The sequence below is a fragment of the Phymastichus coffea genome, unplaced genomic scaffold (assembly GCF_024137745.1).
Source record: "Phymastichus coffea isolate CEN01 unplaced genomic scaffold, Cenicafe_Pcof_1.1 PCOF00029, whole genome shotgun sequence".
Classification (NCBI taxonomy): Eukaryota; Metazoa; Arthropoda; class Insecta; order Hymenoptera; family Eulophidae; genus Phymastichus; species Phymastichus coffea.
The window spans coordinates 621,692-636,502 of NW_026706840.1; the positions used below are offsets into that span (position 1 = coordinate 621,692).

Below are 14,811 nucleotides of genomic sequence, written 5' to 3' on the forward strand. Positions count from 1 at the left end.
TAAAATATTTCACATGTAATTAACAATTGATTAATTTGGTAAATAAATAGTAAATCTAAAATACTTTAATCACTTATCTTCTTCATCACATTACGACCATGAATAAACAGGGCAACATAGACCGCACACGTGAGGGCTAAACAAGACGTTGAGTAGAATTTCCGGTCTTTCCGAATCCGGGGTCAAAATGAGGGGCCCCGTTTAAAAAAACAAAGTTGACCTTGAAATAATCTTGAACCTGACCTCCAAGGTCACAGGCAAGGTCATAAGGGTATGTCCTCAAGTTGAGCAACTTTTGTATGAAACTATTTTTCGTAAATCTTACACTCGTAAAAAAATAAAAATGACCTTCAAATAACCTTGAGGGTCACCCCAGACCCCACGTATAATAGGTCATCTGAACGTAGAATTTCCCGTTCTTTCCAAATTCAGGGTCAAAAATAGGAGGTCCCGTTTAAGAAAATAAAGTTGACCTTGAAATGACCTTGAACCTTACATCCAAGGACACAGGCAAGGTCATGAGGGTATGTCCCCCTCCAAGTTGGACAACTTTAGTTTGAAACATTTTTCGCTATCCCCACTAGTTTCCGAGAAAACGTACTGGCTCACTTAAAATGGTCCACCCTGTATATCAAACTACTTTGATTTTGTACGATTTTAAAATCTAGAAGTATATTTTTTTAGTGATTTAATAAATATATTTCTAATATCAAAGTATAGTAGTCCGATTACTTAATTTTACGCTAGTTTTAATGTATTTACTTAAATATTTCTTGATCTTACACCTGTATATTTTATATTTTTTCATAATAAACATTTAAAAATAATTTCAAATATTATTTCACTTCTGATCCCAATATCCATTTTACCACAAATAATACTGTATTAGTTAAAGTTACCAGGAAAAAATTGTCCATCCTACCTCTATATAAAACATGGCGGGACGTGTAGTATGTTATGTATGTGATGAAGCTTTTCCTCCTCGCACCACGCGATTTATGCGAAACTTCAATCATGAAAAAAGGCGGATCGTTATAACGTACCGTGAGGAGCTTAACCATCCAGCTCTTGAGATAGATAATTATCTTTCGCGTGTGTGTTTCAATTGTGACTTATTACTTACACGTGATCAACAGGCCTTACAAAACCCTCAGCATCTTCGGTTGTAGGTTCTTAGACAAAGATCTACCGAAACATGTATGATTTGTAATGGCTTAAATAATAATATGCAGCGGCTTAGTATTGAGGCACGCGTAGAAATATATTTGGATAGAAGCATTTACATTCCACTAGCAACTCGAATCTGCTTGCAACACCTTGATTAAAATGGTTTTCTTTTAAGTGAATACTATGCTCGCTTGCAACATTTAAATCGTCCTATAATTTTACCTGGAATAGAAATTAGTAGATTTTTTACGCTATTCAGAGAAGCGGCTGTAAGAGGTCGTGAGAACTACCTTGATCCTGACTCTTTAACCGACAGAAACCATACTTATCTAACATCCTTATCGAAAGCTCAACTTGATGATTTACACGAATCTTGTCTTCCTGTACCTGGAGGTGTTAATTTCCACCGAATAACGAAAAAATCTCTTTTTATTTTTTTATGTAAAATGCGTCATGGACTTGCTGATGATTTTCTAAAGATTTTATTTAACTATGAAAGTAGACAGGGAATTAGTGATTTAATTAGAACAGTTAGAACAGCGATGATGATGCGATTTGTACGTGAGAAAATTGGTCTTGAAGCGATAAATCGTGAGGATCATATCGCACGGCACGTCACTCCATTTGCAAATGAATTGTACAATGATAATCCAAATGATTTAAAAGCCATTTCAATTGTAGATGGAACGTATAGTTACATCGAAAAATCAGGAAACTACCGAACCTAAAGACAAAGTTACTCGGTACACAATAGACGTTATTTAGTAAAGCCTGTTATGGTCACTGCACCTGACGGTTACATTCTCGATATTCAAGGACCGTATTTTGCAGATGGTAGAAACAATGATGCCTCGATATTAATTGATCAGTTTCAAAATGATGTCAGTAACATTAATGAGTGGTTTCAAGATGGAGACATTTTTATTGTGGATCGATGTTATCGGGATACAGTCGAGTTCTTGCAGAATCAACGATACAACGTCCACATGCCATCTGTTACTGAAGGCAATCGTCAACTCCCCACTGAAATGGCTAATCGCGCCCGCATGGTAACCATGTAATGATGGGTAGTTGAAGCCCGAAACGGTCATCTAAAATCCATTTACAAGTTTCTAGACGGACTTATTTCAAAAGCTCATGTTTTACATTTAAGAGATTTTTACTTAATTGCTGGAGTGTTGATAAATAAATAACGAGTACCGCTTCTAATGATAGATAAGACTGTTACCCTAGCACGACAGATTAGAACTCGATTAAATGATGTAAACGTAGTTCAAGCGTTAGTTGAGGAGCATAATCTTGCTAGAAGAAATACCACGTGGGAACGTTTAAATCAGGAACACGTTCCTGAATTTCCTCGATTGCATTTACAATATTTACGCTGATTGACCCTCGGTCCATATCAACTCAAATTAGCTCCATCGTATGTGCAAGACAAATTCGAACATGAAACTTCTGATGTCTTTGAACTTGATCTAAATAGAGATGTACCAGGCTTCTTAAGAATTAGAATCTACTCTCGGTTTAGAAATGCTACTCGCTATCAATTATGGATAACTTTTCGAGTAGACATTGAAGATGATCGAATGGTAGATGAAGATGAAGGTGATGTTATACTAGGATATTATTGTACCTGTAAGGCTGGGGCAAGGACTTTAGGTTGCTGTGTACATATTGAAAGTATTCTATGGTTTCTTGGGTGGGCTCGATATGAACAGAACATATAATATCCTAGTACAACGCTTCTTAGATACATTCTAGATGCAGCCACAGAAATAATGATGATGGTGTACATCAAGACGAATTAATAATCGATGGTGAAGAATAGAGATTTGTAAAAGATTATAAAAGATTAAAAAGATCAGTACCTATAAATATTAAAAAGATAACAAAAGTAACGGTTGAATAGACAGATTCGACAAGACTTAATAACTATAATGACTGACAGACTGACGATGACCAAGGAGTTTAAGTCCGACTTTGCAGCCTCTACGTGGTAAACTCTGGGTAATGCTAATGCAAACGGCAAGAGTCCCTCCTTTTATTTTGACTAATACGGATTTTGATTATTTTGTTTTAATATTGCTTCCATTTTATCTGTATGTGGAATGATTTTACAAATATACTTAATTGCGGATTCAATCACTATAAAAATAGGTACAAATGTATCAAAGTTTAAGGAGGGATTAAACGTACCCCGGATTCGGATTTGGCGACCCAAAAAATATGTAAATGTACTTTTTCACTTCGTTTAAAATGAATTTTATAGATTTGACCTTGACCTGACCTTGAACCTGACCTGCTCGAGTGAAACGGACCCCGGATTCTGATTTATCGACCTCAAAAACATATAGAAACGGTCCCTAGCCCAAGATTAATGCGATAACCTTGATTCGACCTTGATTTGACCTTGACCCCGAGGTAATCTTCGAGCCCATTAAGTTGTAGGATTCGGGCCAATTAAAGTATTTATTTGAGACATGTGAAACCGAAAATCGGGTGATATTAATGGAAATCACAGTACTGAGTACAACAAAAAGTGTATAGCACTGGTACCCTGTTATACTGACTTCAGCGGGCCCTATCTTGGAACCTATTGAGATTTGAGCTTTATGCCCATTGAGACATTTGTTCAGGACGCTAAAATGGGTAACATATCAAAAATACAGCCAAATTAACCGAAACCACTTTTCCCATAGGCGTCTTGCGGGGTTTTTTCAATTCGGTATTACGCTCTAGATATAATTATCTTATATTTATTGACTCATTTATTGTCAGCTGCGTTCTAGCTATAATAAAGAAAATGTTTCAAACAAGAATAATAATTTACTAAATTTACCATATGACCTATATGAATTTACAGAGCTCAAATAAGAATAAACTAATTAGGATTTGACAATTTATGATATGTTTACATTTTTCTTAATTCTTCATAAAATCGTATAAGAATATAAATTATATTTGTTACAATACCGCTTTCTTTGGACTTTTACTCTTACTTATAGGCTACATATCGAATTGTACTTGAAAATATATAATCAGTACTTCCCAAGGCTAACATCAATTTAATATGCTGATGACCAAACAATAGCTATATATTGTACAATTGAGAATTTTCTTATTTTCCCTCTTTATGACAAAACTAAGCTGAAACGCGGAATTCGGACACGTTATAATGATAGAACAGCCACAAGTGTAAAACACCTAGATGCGTTACGAATAAGAGAAAAAGAAGTTTGGGATGGGTGACCGAATGCTCATCGCTGGCGACAGCCAAGCATATCTTTAGCAATCTACCTCGTAATCTCTGGTTGAATGGTGATTGGTGATCACGAGAAAAATACACGTGTTTCTAATTAAAAGGGCTCAGCGCCACCTTTCTTTTACTCCAATTAAATTACTATGATTGTGAATACGATGAGGTATACATAAAATTATAAAAATTATGTAATTTTCTTCCAATACTCAGTGGTATTATAAGAAATAAAACAATAATTAAATGTAACTATATTTAATTAAAATACTAATAATAAATCAAAAAACACATCATTCCAAGAAATCAACCTAAGAATTAAAGTTTACAAACTGAAATTTGCTGGCTACTTACGGTATTCAGAAAGTTTTAATTTTATGTATGTCACATATATTATTAATGCCCTATGATATTTATATGTAATACTGAATATGAAATAATTTTTTTTTATAATTGATGCTATTATTTTAAAGTATATTAGGAAGTTAAGATTATATTTTCATAAAAAATATATTGCATTTTATACGTTACTTTCAATTCATTTAAAATGTTTCGTCAAATGACATAGATCATTCAAATAAATCTCAAAAAATATATGTGCGTTTGAATGAATTTATTTAGGAATTATTAATAACTAGCCCTTAAAATAAATAATTAAAAATTATTTTTGTAAATTCATAAGTGATTATTTTGACTTTATTATTTTTAGTCCAATATGCATCACAAATTTAATTCTGTATGCCTATAATGCATGAATATTTAACATGAACAATTTAAGTTTCTTTGGTATATTATATTAGAATCTATCTATAACTATTTATATTAAAAATCCATATGTATTAAAATTGATTTGATATTTCATTTATATTCCATCTTTTATTTAGCAAAATATGATTTTTTATATTGATATTAATTGTGCTAAATTTAACACATAATTTTTTGTAATTTTATATAAATATTGATCTTTTTAACATTTATCAAAAGTTTTTCAAATAAATCATATATACCTCAGTGGTTATTGACATTAGGCAATTAAGAGTTTACGAAAAACACATGGACATTGTAAGTCATATCTTCAGTACTAGCAAGCTTATGAAGAATGGAACTTGATAATTCCATTTAGTATACTATTTTACAATGATTTTTGTTATGAAAGTTTGAAATAAACTTTACTTAAACTTGTAGTTGGTGAGCCCAATGATATACTAAGTGGCTTCCCAAATGATAATAAACGTGAAAATTATAATAAGTATCTATAAAATCTAATTAATGAATATGAAAACTTATGTTTTAACCAAAAAGTAACATATGAAAAATTTTTTCTAAAAATTAATCAATGCTTTTCTCGAAACTTTGGAATTTTATACAAACTTATACAGGAACTAAAATATCATAAAATTAATTAAAGAATACCCTTAATTTTTTCACAGTGATTCAAAATAATTTTTACAAATCACAAAATTTTAAATTCAAAAAATGTATCAACATAATTAAAAAAATTAAAGAATATTCCTAGTTTAATTTTAACATATATTTTTATTTGTAGCAAATTTTTTCAAGCGTATTTAAATTCCATAAAAAAAATTCTTAACGTTTTTTAAAAAAGTCTATTTCTTCAAACACTATACATATACTTTACAAAAAATGTCTTAGGAATAAAAATATTTTCATAAGTTATATATTTCCGAAACATATGATTAGTAGTAGCAAAATCGATTTCTTCAACCTGAACCCGAATGTCCAGACTTTTTAAATATTTGTTTACAAATATAATATTTTTCTCACATTTTTCATATGACATGCAAGTTATGATTTTTCGTTTCTATTATCAGTTCTTCATTTTAGCCTTTTGAGACATTATGAAACGAATAGCGTTCAAAAATTATAGCTTTACCTGAATTAAATAAAAGATGTAAAACTGTAGCTCGCAGTTTAAATTTGGCAAAATCTAACGTTTTTTATAATGCAAAAAGTCTTTCAATATTAACACAGTAAGCCATCAGAAAAGTAGGCCAGGAAAGACAACTGTGTGCTTTTTACAGCTCCTGAAATTTGCAGTGAAGTATAAATATAGGCCTAAAACAAAAAGTGTATGTGTTGACTGTGGAAAAAAATGTACTGAAACAGATCTTTTTGGAAGAGTTGTCGGGACAAACTCCCTTTTAAGGAAACTCAATATCTAAAGAAGCATAGCTTTCAAAAATTGAAAGTAAATCTGCTTTTATTAACTTTATAAAAAATCATTCTGATTTGAGTACACTAACAGGTATTTTAGATATGAAAGTTTAAAATAATTTAGTATAATTAGTAGATTTGATTCATGTTAATAATAAAAATAACAGTAAATTAATAAAAACAAAATATTATTTTAACAATAATCAAATTCAATAAAAATGTGAATTATTCCTTTATAGGCATAATATTTAAAAGATGTACACCCAACGTAAATTGAATCGCGACAGTTAGGTTGGTATGAGAATTCCGTCGTTGCATCGGAATGAAGAAACCGCGGGAAAATTCAAAAATGAAAATTCGTTTTAAGATACGATAAAAAGTTAAAACGTTACTAATTTGTTTTTAGGTTTAAAATTAATTGTTTGCCGAACAATGAATTTAGATGCATGATTATTTGATTTTAGGTGTTAATTATATAATTTAAGAACGAGCGTTATACTATGACCGATCTGAAAACCACCGTTACGGACTGAAAGTAGCACTCATAGTCTCATACCAACCTAACTGGGGGGGGTCGCGATTTAATCCACGTTGGGTGTACATACATATAGAACTGTCAAAAACATTATGAATTCAACTATAATATTTTAAGTGTAACTCTTAAATATGTTGTTATTACGGATTTCAAGAAATGGAATATTAAAAAATATACTAACTTGTTTTAATAAATATAGAAATGTTAGAGCTATTATAGATTGCACCGAAATTACTATTTAAATTTCAAGAAATCGGTGTTGTCAAATAATTACGGTTTTGCATTATAAGTCTCGATATACAGAAAAATGCATAAGAGCTGTCACACCAGGAGGTTTGATAAGTTTTATTAGTAAAGCGTACTATAATTTGTGAAGAAAATAATACTCTTAAAATTTTACTGGATTTTTAGTTGACGATTTAGTTGTAACGGAGTACGACTAAAAAATCAAGGATTAATTATACTCGCGGTCGTTCGCACAAACTATTAAAATATATATATATATATATATATATATATATATATATATATATATATATATATATATATATATATATATATATATATATATATATATATATATATATTGAGAGACTTAAACGCTTCGACGGCTGAATAATATATTGAGCGTCTGTACTAATTGTACGCGAAACCAATGATAGGACCAGAATTGGTAATAGGCGAAATAAAATAACATTCAATTAAATCGATATTGACTTTTAATAGTAAATCAAATAAGAAAAAAAAAAGAAATGTACATCGAAAAAAGAAAAGAAAGGCGTACATATAAAATCCAATAATGGATTAGGCGGAATTAAGGCGACGACGCTAATCCACCCTATTATGTTAATGGGATTACTGACACTGCTTTGTAATCCTCTCTTCCTAATCCAAAAAATGCGCGACTGACTATGGCTGTTTACAGAAGGAATCTGACACAAAAAAATGACATTAATTCTGACATGACAAATATACATACGAGGGTGGTCCGATAAGTACTTAGCCTACAAAAGAAAAACGAAAATTTCGGAAAAGTGGCCTTTTATTTTTCAACATAGTCTCCTTTTAGTTCGATACACTTGGCCCAGCGATGCTCCAACTTCTTTAACCCGTCTGAAAATTACGTTTCCTCGAGGTCTGAAAAGTAGGCTTCCGTGGCAGCGATTACCTCCTCATTCGATTCAAATTTCTGCCCGGCGAGTGACTTTTTCAAGTTTGTAAACAAAAAGAAGTCGCACGGGGCTAAATCTGGAGAATACGGTGGATGGGGCAGCAGTTCGTAGCCTAATTCGACCAATTTGGCCATGGCGACGGCGGAGGTGTGAGCCGGTGCGTTGTCATGGTGGAAGAGCACTTTTTTCTTCGCCAAATGGGGCCGTTTTTCTGTAATTCGACGTCGAATCGGCCCAATAATTCGGCATAGTACAGCCCTGTGACCGTTTTGCCCCTCTCCAGGTAGTCGATGTAGATCACACCTTGTGAATCCTAGAAAACGGTGGCCATCACCTTTCCGGCCGATGGGGCAGTCTTCGCCTTCTTCGCTGCACTTTCGCTGGGTAAAGTCCACTGTTTCGACTGTTCCTTGGTCTCTGGTGTATACCAGTGGATCCATGTTTCGTCGACTGTCATGAAACGACGCAGAAACTCCTTCGGATTGCGCTTAAACAGCGTCAGACATTGCTCTGAAGTTGTCTCACGGTTGCGCTTGTTGTCCGGAGTGAGCAAACGCGGCATCCATCGCGCCGACAGCTTTCTCATGCCCAAAATTTCATGTAGGATGACCCACGCGGTCTTTTGAGATGCCTACGATCTTAGCTATCTCGCGCACCTTCAATCGTTGATCTGCCAATACGAGATCGTGAATTTTTGTCACGTTATCCTCCGTGGTAGCCGTTTTCGGAGCACCTGGACGTGGCTCTTCAAAAATCGACGTGCAACCACGTTGAAACTCGTTAAACCAATTTTTGACGGTCGCCATCGAAGGAGAAGAGTCAACGTACACAGCATCCAAGCGCTTTTTGATTTCGCTGCGCGATTTCTCTTTCAAAAACAAAAATCGAATCACCGACCGATACTGCTCTTTTTCCATTTTTCAAAAATCAACGGACACACTTGCTTTCACACGCTCTCAAAAATAAACTACAACTCCGATCCGGCTGAAATCTTGACAGTGACCATCGAGAAGGTTGTACTACGTGATAGAATATTTCTTTTACGAGATTGGCGCCATCAGGTGGTGAGGCTAAGTACTTATCGGACCACCCTCATAAAAGGATATTTTAGCTTGAAAAACCCTCGAAATGTTCAAATAATCATCTCAGTAGCATTCTTAAGGATCAATTATGATAATCAAATATCTTAATAATTTTTGTGTGAGCGCAGATTTCAAATTACACAGAATGACATGGATAACCGCTTTATTCGTGTCATATATACAGGGTGTCCAAAAAGTAACGATACACCTGAGAAATTTTCTAAGCCGGTTAATTTTTTAACCGGGTGAAGGTTGTTCTTGAAGTAACTTTTTACGAGGAATCCGATGGTAACCTTGGATTTGACCTTGAACCTCATTTTTAAGGTTATTTTGAGGTCAACCTCATTTTTTTAAATGGAAACCCCTATTTTTTATGGCGGAACGGAAAGAGCGGAAAATTTTACGTCCAGATATGTATTGAGGTATGAGGTTGAGGTAACCCTCAGAGGTCAACTGGAGGTCAAAGTATGAATTCTTAAAAATCTCACGAATTCAGTGGTTAAACAAAACAAACAAAAGGATAACCCCAGGTAACTTTCAACGGTGCTCTTTAATTTGTCCTTGAACCTCATTTTCAAGGTTATTTTGAGGTCAACCTCATTTTTTTCAATGGGTACCCCTATTTTTTATGGCGGAATCGAAAAAAGTGAAGACTCATGTATGGATGAGTTGAGGTTTGAGGTTAATGTGACCTCTAGGGGTCAGATGAAGGTCGAACTGTGGCTTTGTAATAGTACCGGGATTTTAGTGGTACAAGGAAGCAAATAAAGGTCATGGAAACCCTCATTTTCGACAGCGGCAATCGAATGAGCGGAAAATTTCACATCCAAATATCTACTTAGATCATAAGTCAAGGGCGAACTTAAAGTTTAAGGTCAGTCGAAGGTCATCCAAACTTAAAGACGCCCTAAAATTTTTTAAAGTATTTTTCATAATGGAGAAGGGTATTTATTTAGTAATTGCCCATCGGAGATCTGTAACCTTGAATTTAACCTTCAACCTCATTATCAAGGTTTTTTCAAGATCAATTTTTTTTACTTTTAGCGTTACCCAGGAACAACGACGTGGACGTAGTAAAAGCTGTCCCCTTAGGGTGCTTTATTTTCGTGAGTTCCCCTCGCCTCTCACGATCGGGGTGCTTGATTTTCGTGAGTTCCCCTGGCCTCTCACGTATGATTTATCTTACATCAGATCCTTTAGATAACCCCAATAGAAATAATCTAAAGGCGTCAAATCGGGGGACCTAGCTGGCCATTCAATTGTGCCTCTCCTTCCTATCCACCGATTATCAAACACCTCATCTAAGTAAATTCGAACGTCTCGTCCATAGTGAGCTGCAGCACCATCCTGCTGATACCATGTATTTTCGAAGTTGTCTCCGACTATTTCTCTAATTGCTGGAACTATTTGATTACGCAGCATCTCTTCATAATTTTGAGCGTTTAAGTTACCATCAATAAAGAATGGCCCTATGATTCGATTATTCACTATTCCAGCCCAAACATTCAACTTCTGCGGATATTGCGATTTATCTTCTCGCATCCAGTGTGGATTTTCCGCAGCCCAGTACCTGCAATTATGTCGATTTAATGTTCCGTCAAGTTGAAAAGTTGCTTCATCAGAGAAAACTATGTTTGGTGGAAGATTTGGATTTTCAATTATGCGTGCCATCATATCTTCACAAAACTCAGCACGACGATCGAAATCGTCTTCATTCAACTTGTGAACCAGGTGTACTTTAAACGGATGGAATTTTGCTGTTTTTAAAATTATATGTACGGACGATGTACTTATGTCATGCTCTTGAGCAACTCTGCGGATGGAATTATGTGGATTTTCAGTGAATGATAATACAATATTTAATAAATTCTCTTCATTTGTTGCTGAGCGTGGTCTGCCTGACTTAGGTAGATTTCTGACATGGCCAAAATTTACAAACCTTGAAATAGTATTCTGAACAGTAGACACAGCAATTGGAGTTCTATTAACCCGAAATGTCTCATTAAAAAGATTTCTCACTGCCCTGTAAGATCTTTCTACTCCACCCCAGCCTCTCATCATAAGAAGTGATATTCCTTCTCGTTCAGTGAGGCGTTCCATTTTAAGTCAGCGAATCGAAATTTACTCAAAAATCAATCAGAATTAAAAACAAAAAGTTTGCAACCCAAATAAATATTTTCAAAAAATGAAAATTATAATTTGAGTACTTTTACAAAAAAGTTCTACTACAGTCCGACTAATGCACTAATGCTTTATGGAGATTTTCGAATGGTAAAATCTTTTCAAATATGTTGCTTTTTTAAATATTAATTTTTGAAAATGCAATTGTCCCGAAGAATAACCTCAAACCTCAACTCATCCATACGTGAGAGTCTTCACTTTTTTCGATTCCGCCATAAAAAATAGGGGTACCCATTAAAAAAAATGAGGTTGACCTCAAAATAACCTTGAAAATGAGGTTCAAGGACAAATTAAAGAGCACCGTTGAAAGTTACCCGGGGTTATCCTTTTGTTTGTTTTGTTTAACCACTGAATCCGCGAGATTTTTAAGAATTCATACTTTGACCTCCAGTTGACCTCCAGGGGTTACCTCAATCTCATACCTCAATACATATCTGGACGTAAAATTTTCCGCTCTTTCCGATTCCGCCATAAAAAATAGGGGTTTCCATTTAAAAAAATGAGGATGACCTCAAAATAACCTTGAAAATGAGGTTCAAGGTCAAATCCAAGGTTACCATCGGATTCCTCGTAAAAAGTTACTTCAAGAACAACCTTCACCCGGTTAAAAAAATAACCGGCTTAGAAAATTTCTCAGGTGTATCGTACTTTTTGGACACCCTGTATGATATAAAGACTAACATTTTGCGGAAAGTTGTTATATGTATTCTATTGCTATTATTGTGTTTATAAGACGCTAATTTAAACATCTCGAGTAGTTTTTTGCTTAAAAATAACGTATTACGTACATTCCATATGTCAGAATTCATGTCATTTTTTAAGTGTCAGAGTGAACACCCTATTATGACTGATGCAGGGTCTGACAGGACTGCTCTGCCACATATATATGTGAACGTGGCACCTGAACATGCAAAAAAGGAGGAGAGAGACGGAGAGAGAGAAAGAGAAATACGATCATCGATTTTACTGGTGACCGTTTCTTGGTTGCTGTTCTTTCTGTTACTACCGCTATTGTTGCCAGCCGGTGATCCTTGGTACCCTTGCTGCCGTTACGGAGCGGTTGTTGGCCGTCATCGTTCTCCGTCCAAATTAACAATCACGTGCGTCATCTATGCGAATCCTTATACACTCTGGGGTCGGGATTTAACACTGACTGGGTGTGATTCAGCCACAAAAAAAAATAAGACAAAAACAGCTAACTAACACGTCCTGCGCATCGGTTGTGTATCCACTTACGTATAAACGTAAAAGATAAAAACGTAAAACGATGCTGCGCCCGAAAACTCGGTCGTCGAGACGAAACAAAAGTCAACGATGCGCATGATGTGACGGTCCAGCACAAACTCTTTGTCAAACTTCTTTTTTCGTAAACTCTCCCTCTTTACTTTCCTCGATCCCACGTTTGCCTTCTCTCTTCATTCACAACAATCGCCGGCCACTCCGAGCTCCATTAATTATCCCGCTCGATGCACTTCAAACAGAGAAAATCAGCATGAAACTGCGTACATACGCACACACGTACTCTGTCTGAAGTACTAAACGGATGATGGTGAGAGCGAATGAACGAATCAGTGAATCGTGATTCTTCGTTACAAGGTGAACAATATATATCACTTTAATTAGACTTCCCTTTTGAAAAAATAAAACGTGATTCACTAGAGAATAAGCTGTAGAAAATTCATCCATTACTTGTGCACTGAAAACGCACGAATCAAAGCATTACAAAACTTAGTGAAAAATTGCCTCGGAATTATTTTTACGAGTTGACAAAATATTTACGATAGGCTTGAGGCCTGGTAAATTAAGCAGCGCCTATTTTCAAAGATAATAAATTTTCACCAAATGAAAACAAATAAACATAAATGCACAGTTTATAATAAAATTATTTATTTATAAAGTGTCAAATATAATGTAGTCTAAGAGTATATATTTTAACATTTTATTTTTCATTACTTTTAGTAGTCACATTTTCATGTAAATAGACAGTATGTATCATATTTTCAAAATATGCATGATTTATATTTATTAGTAATCGAATAACAAATTTAGCATTAAATTTTGCATTGATAGTTTCAAACGTATTATGGAATAAGGCATGAATTCCTAATTGGACTTGCTCATAAGAACGATGTTTGTTTCTTAAATTGTAAATATTATCTGTTGGTTTGATTAATAAATGAAGTTTTTATAAAAGTTCAATGGCAGTAAGATTTTTTTATTTCACGTCACAATCTCCTGTATAGGCATTAGCGACTTAACAAAATTAATACATTACTTATATATTTACATATATATTGGTTATGCATATCCACAATATACTTAATTACAATATTGTTTACAATAGGAATGCATAATTGTTCTGTATTACAAGTATTTGCGGTGCATTACAAGGCTTTGCCTGACAGTGTTACATTATTTGCAACACCTCAGAGAAGCCATTCCGTAGCCAACCGAATAATTATACCCTACTCGCGCTCTAACCGATACACTGTTTTATTTTTATTATTTTGCCCACCTACACCCGAGAAAACGACGTAACAAGTCAAAGAATGCAATCCGATGGATGAGCGAAAAATGGAGCGCACGATGAGAAAAAGAGAGCGCAAGCACACACACTCTTGACCACGTGTTGCCGGCCGGAGGAAAAAACACGGAAAATTTGACTGGGAAATGCAACGGAAATGCATGTTAGCGATATATGCAGATCCATTACACTCCCAGACACTGATACGAGCACTCTGGAGACGCTAGCACACTGGGGCTACTAGAAAATCGTCGATGAAGTGGCAACCGGCAATCAGCTGTGTCAGGCTGCTGCGCACCACCGGCGACATCCTAAGCGCCACACATACACTGCTGCTAACATACACCCACACATAACACACGGCCGAGGGGGAGCGCTCCAGGAGGCGCTCCGAAGACCGGCTGCAGAGCACGAGGTTTACACACGGGAGCGAGGTCGGCCATTTTGAAACGCCGAGATAGACCAAGCGGGAGCAAGTGAGATTGACTACACGTGAGCGAGCGAAATTGACTACACGTGAGCGAGCGAGACAGACTAAATAAGAGCGAGCGAGACAAACTAAACAAGAACAAGCGAGACAGACCATATGAAAGCGAGCGAACTAGAATAAATACAATACTAATTTGAACGCAAACTCGAGGATGAGGGCGCTATGAAAATGAAACCGACATACAACTATTGTATTATATTGCAAATTATCTAGCTATGCGATTTAAAATGTG

At 35.0% G+C, this 14,811-nt stretch overlaps 1 protein-coding gene across 1 annotated transcript in view; it reads left to right on the forward strand.

Annotated features, from left to right (window-relative positions):
* Positions 1-4,466: 4,466 nt before the first annotated feature.
* The window catches only part of LOC131663001 (small glutamine-rich tetratricopeptide repeat-containing protein alpha-like), a 236,024-nt gene continuing 225,679 nt past the window's right edge, over positions 4,467-14,811 (forward strand). Inside the window, exon 1 of the mRNA XM_058933056.1 lies at positions 4,467-4,799. The gene's annotated coding sequence lies outside the window, so the exon portion shown is untranslated. The remainder of the gene's footprint in view (positions 4,800-14,811) is intronic.